Source organism: Jaculus jaculus, chromosome 9, assembly GCF_020740685.1.
Source record: "Jaculus jaculus isolate mJacJac1 chromosome 9, mJacJac1.mat.Y.cur, whole genome shotgun sequence".
In the NCBI taxonomy this organism is placed as follows: Eukaryota; Metazoa; Chordata; class Mammalia; order Rodentia; family Dipodidae; genus Jaculus; species Jaculus jaculus.
In genome coordinates, this window is record NC_059110.1 from 10,749,004 (window position 1) to 10,754,880 (window position 5,877).

Here is a 5,877-nt window from a genome sequence, read left to right on the forward strand (position 1 = left end):
CAACGTGAGTTTCATTAGTACTAAGCAAATAGAACCAGTGACTTTTTTCCCATAGAGGATTTAGGTAATTTTCCAAATGTTTGAGGGTGATAAAACAAAAAAAAAAACAAAAAAAAAAACAAGATGATTAAAACGAGCAGAATGTTTTCTCCTACTTTTCTGTTTTAAAGGGAATTTCCTTAGGGTCATCATTAATAGTTGAATCTTTGAGTTGAAAAAGATGAGTAAGAAACGTTTCTACCCTTGGCTGGTGTACATTGAGAATTCTTTCCTGAAAAGTTGAAAACCACCTCCTATGGGGGAGCACAGTAATGGACAGCAAGGTGCACTAATGGAGCCTCAGTCTGGCTGAAGGGAGAGGACAGGGGCAGAAAAATACAGCTCTGGCTGTCTGGGCCAGTACAGAAGGTCCTGGGCTCACTGGGACCTTTGTTCCACATTCTCGCATACATTTGTTATAAGTTTTTGTGAATTAAAGTGTTTGTTCAGGGTCTTTTCTGATCTTCTGTTGTATAGAATTTAGCATAGCTGACAAATGATTTGAACTTCAGATCTGAAGACACTTAAGCCTTTATTGACTCTATGCACTGTCTTTTCCATACTGGTTTGGAATCCAAGAATTATAATTCTATATGCCTCACCAGGGTGGACATGTTTTCTCATGTGTTGGTGACTGATCCTGCTACTTGATTCCCAGCTGGTGGTGATTTGGGAAAGTTGCGGAGCCTCTGGGGGGTGGGGCCTTGATGAAGGAGGTGTGTCACTGAAGGCAGGCCTGGGGGTTGATTAGCCCAGCCCACTGGGCGTTCAGAGAAAGCTCGCGCTTGCTGCTTCCTTTCAGCTCACGTGACATTTAGCTGTCTTCTCTGCTCTGCTCTCCCTCTCATCATGAAACTTCCCCTTGAGAAGGTAAGCCTGAAATAAATCTTGTCCCTCTTTAAGATGCTTTAGGTCTTATGTCTTGTGCCAGTAATAAGAAGGTAGCTGCTACATTTACCTACATTGGTTTTTCACATACAACTTTTCATGTGCCTTAAAATCATTAAGAAAGAAAACAAGCCAGGTGTGGTGGCACATGTCTTTAATCCCAGCACTTGGGAGGCAGAAGTAGGAGGATCACTGTGAGTTCCAGGTCAGCCTTGGCTAGAATGAGAAACTACCTCAAAAAAAAAAACAACCAGAAAAGAAAAGAAAAAGAAAGAAAAGTAAAAGAGAAAAAAGAAAAGAAAAGAAAAGAAAAGAAAACAGGCTGGAGAAATGGCTTAGAGGTTAAAGCCTACAGACCCATGTTTGACTCTCCAGGTCCCATGTAAGCCAGATGCACAAAGTGATTCAAGCACCCAAGGTTGTACATGCACACAAGGTGGCACACATGTTTGGAGTTAGATTTCAGTGGCTGGAGGCTCTGGCATGCCAATTCTCTCTTTTTCTCTCTCTCTTTCTCTCATCTTTTGCTCTCATTCTCTTGCATGCAAAAAAGAAAACAAAGTATTTTTATGTGAGTCTCACTTCTCTAACCCTAATGGAATTAGGTCTTGTCCCATCCAGCCAATTACTTGTGCATTCTTGTGTATAGGCAGTGAGTCTGATATTTGAGGCCTATTGCAGAGAGGCTTGGCCCCAAAGTACTTCTTTGAAAATTTCTATTTTGAATCCCTGGCTTAAATGCAACTTCCAAAAAAAAAAAAAAAAAAAAAAGTCTGTTCAAATACACTGAATTCTTAAATTAGTTTGAAAAGAATTATTTTACCCATCCTCACTTAACTTGTTAGCACAAAGTCTTTTCATTGAGAATCTGAGGAAGTCACAGGGAGGCAGGAATATCAAAGGAGATGAGTATGAGGTTTGGGCCAGTTTATACTAGATTCAATTCAATAAGAAAGGGGAAGATCCTCTTGGTGGAGACCATTTCTGAAGTTGTACGGTAAGGTATGGTTGAAATAAGTCAATAGCACAGGACAAGACAATTTGTTCCCACAATGGTTCTTTGTAGGAAACACCATTGTGATGGTTTTACCAGGCTGAAATAGAAACACACATCTAGGATGGCTTGGCAGTGGGAAGAGGAACATTTGCTGACATCAACATGGCTTGGTGCCACCAAATTTACCCCAAAATAATAAGTACAACTCTTGTTCGAGCTCTATCATGTATTCTGACTGAAGTAGACACCCTCCAATGGGATGGTGTTTAAGACATGACTTATACTGAAGTCTCTCGGTTTCCTCTAGGTAAGGCTTCCAAAGCTGAGGGCAGGGATGTAGAGATGGCTCAGCGGGTGAAGCATTTGCTCACAGGCACGAGAATGTGAGCTCAGATCTCCAGTGCCCACTTTGAACGCTAGCTATGATGGCAAGTGCCTGTACACCCATCACTTCAGAGACATGTGTGGGAGGATCCTCTAGACTTGCTGGCCAGCTGGTATAGCTGAATTGGTGAGTCCTAGCGTGAGACCCTGTCAAAAACTAAGGTAGTGAGTAACTGAGGAAGAGCCCCCCAACATAAACCCATGGTCTCCACACACATGCGCACACATGTGTACACATATGTGCCCACGCACAGGAAATACCCCGAGTGTACACCCAAATAAGAAAGCTGACATGCCAAGTGTCTCCCAACTAGTAGCTTTTAGGCAACCATCTCCTCCTGCATGCTAGGAGGTGGTTTGCATTATCCAGACCTTCATGAAGAGGTTTGACAAGGCTGGTCCTCAGGACAGCATAGGGACTGTACTTAGGTGCTCTGAATTCTCCCCTACCCTGACAGTGGAAAGGACACAGGACCTCGTCTCTAAATCCAACTGAAAGACGGTGTTTGGATGGAAACAAGGAGGGAAAAAAAAGCCATGTGTTGGGGCCTGGGCTGCTCCTGGTGCCCACTGGCCAAAGCTACAGAGAAAGTGTGGTCAACATTCTCAAGCACAGGCACAATCCCGAGTTGGGATAGACACATTCTGTGCCCAGCAAGGATGAGGTCCACTAGAGAGACCAACCTATCATCTTTTTAAAAGGTATCTTACCCAACAAGGCCACTTGAATTTGAGCTGAGGAAGAGGTGGACATTCCCTTCAGGGATAGGAGAGACAATAAGCCCAATAAAGACTGATTTGGATGCATGTAAGAGGGAAGACAAGGTTGGCTTCTGTTTGCACTGTGTAGAATTGAGCTTCTTCAATGAGAATCTACTTCAATGAGATGAGGCTTCAAAGCACCTCCGAATAAGGGAACAGTGAAAACAAATACATCTCTTGTTACATAAATGTCTGGCTTCACCTAAAGCAATTGTCCCTAAGACCTGTCAAGTGGGTTTTTCTAGAAAGCTCTATTTTGTAGTGGCTCGAGGGGTATGTGACAAGGGTGGGAAAAGCAATACCCTGTCTCTCTCGGGGACTCTCTCTTAGCATCAGACATACTTAGGTGCAGCTCCCACAGTACGCTTCCACTGGCTTCATTGCTGCATACGTGACGGACATTCAAAAGTTGCCTGGTTATAACTTATGACCTTCAGTAGACCCATGGTACTCACAGGTCATAGGTCTATAATCCTATTTTAATTCTCAGCACCAGGACAGTTCTTGGACCACTCCCTTGTACTCTGATTTAGAAGAGTTTATCACATAGTGAATGAATCCCAGTTCTGTTTCCAAGGTGAGGAAGGTCGGACCCTTCTTTGACAACTGCTGTGCTTGGATTTGACTTTATTAGCTATGGGGGAATCCGCCTCAACTCCCCAGTCTCTTTCCAGCTGCAAACCTCTCCCGCAGTAAGTGGAAGGGAAGAAGAATGACGACACAAAAAGAACTGAAGTTGATGCCAGTGGTTTCGTATTTGAAAGGCTATCAGAAGATAGTGTAGTCAATGGAAAGAAGAAGTTTCAGGTATTGGTAATTGGGAGACTTGAGAAGATCTTTCCTGAAACATGTTACCTGACATCAAGGGGACATACACAACTCAAGAGCATTCTTCTGTAGTCAAGTTCAGGTTGGAAATGTGGGACCATTTCTATACAGGTGACAGAAGGTAGATAATGAGTTTGCTTTGAGAGACAAAAGCAAAGCACTAAATAAAGTGTTTGAAGTTGTGCTTTGAGATGGTGGAGAAAGGAAGACCATTCCTTGAAGAAAAGATGAGACAGGGATAGTTTAGTGTCTCAGAGAAGCATCCTCCTATAAGAACTGAAAGCAAACTAATCTGAGGGATGGTTTGCAGAAACCAAACAGTCAGCGCTTACACTTCAAGGTAAAATCTTGAGGTTTCACGTGGCTGAGTATGTAAGCTATTCACAGACAGGGGGTCACCACACCCCCACAAATAGCTGTCAACATGAGTCCCAGAATTGAAGTATCACTTATATTTGTAAAATTACACTAATTATTTCAAGTAGAGTTTTAATGGATTATTCTAGAGAAGGACAAAATTGTGAGAAAGAAAATAGTGACCTCTTGCCCAAACCCAAGGACATGTGAATTTGCTTTTCTCCAAACAGGTATTTGAAGCCATATTGCCATATGGGTGGGGTTAAGTCTAGCTCCTGTTAGAGGAAGGCGAAATGGTTTTCTTCAGGATCTACCACAGTGAGACCGACGTGTAGTGACGTACGTCTGAGACCCACAAGTTGTCACATCGGCCAAGCCAGTTAAACTGGCACAGGACATGAGATGACCATGGCAGTTTGGAAAGAACGTTAGACTGGTAAGTGATCTTCAGATGTACTTACTGGTTTTGAGAGACTCTGTTGTTTATTTTTCATATTTGACTCTGGATGGGCCTTGGGATTTGCCATACTGATGGGAGAATACACCCACCCTCCTGCAATTTCTTTTCCTGATCTTCATTACAGAAAAAAATTATCCTATAAGACCTTCAAGGCAGAGGGAGAGAAAGGTAGCCTATACGATGAAAACAGCTTTTGTGTGCAGTGTGAACTGTAATACCCCAAAATCCACCAACAGTTTGAAAACCTCTCAGAGAGCTGAGCTGAGTGTGTGTGTGTGTGTGTGTGTGTGTGTGTGTGTGTAAGCTACACGGTATCAAAGAACAAATCCAAAGGACACATTTTCAAAAGGAAAACTTGCCAACAAAGCTGCACCGCGGACAAATCAACATGGAAACAGTGGCTAATCTAATCGCTGCTAAAGGAACAAATGTTAAGCGTTTTCCCTTCAACTCAGCTGGCCTATTATACCCTTGAATACCCGGGCTGGCAATGCCCCTCCTGCCCGCCCTCCCAGCTCAGAAGTGTCACACGGGGGACGTGGTGCCAGCAGAAAGCCTTCCTGAGCTCTTGTTAGCTAACTGCGGTGTTTTGTTCCGCGGCTGCATGTCTGCACAAGCCGACACTGTGTCAGTCATAATTACCACCTGTTCGTGTGCTCCCTTCAGGTCCCATCACCTCGGTGGCATTCAGCAGCCAGTGGCAGGAAGCAGTGTCGATTGCCCAAGAGCCGCGACTGTCAGGCTCTGGGTTTCAGAGAGTAATTGCTGCCTGTTCGCAAATAGCCTTGGCCTCCTTCCTCCCTTCCCCTCCTCAGCTGGGCAGGAAGAGACTCGGCTGCATGCTCCTGCTGACACCAACTCACTTTCTTTAGGCCGGCGAGATCATAGCCATGTTTAATGTCCTTCTTGTGGGCCACAGATCGGATCTGAACTCTCACACGGACGTGTTCTTCCATCTTTAAAACTCCAAAGACCATAACTTCTGCTATTTGGTACCCAATGCCAGTTGTTTTAACAGTATTAGTGGCATATATATATATATATATATATATATATATATATATATATATATATATATATAAAATCACTGGAGAAATGGTTGGATTCCATATCAGCATCTTTCCTCACTGCTGTTACTATCACAGAGGAATGGTAACACCTA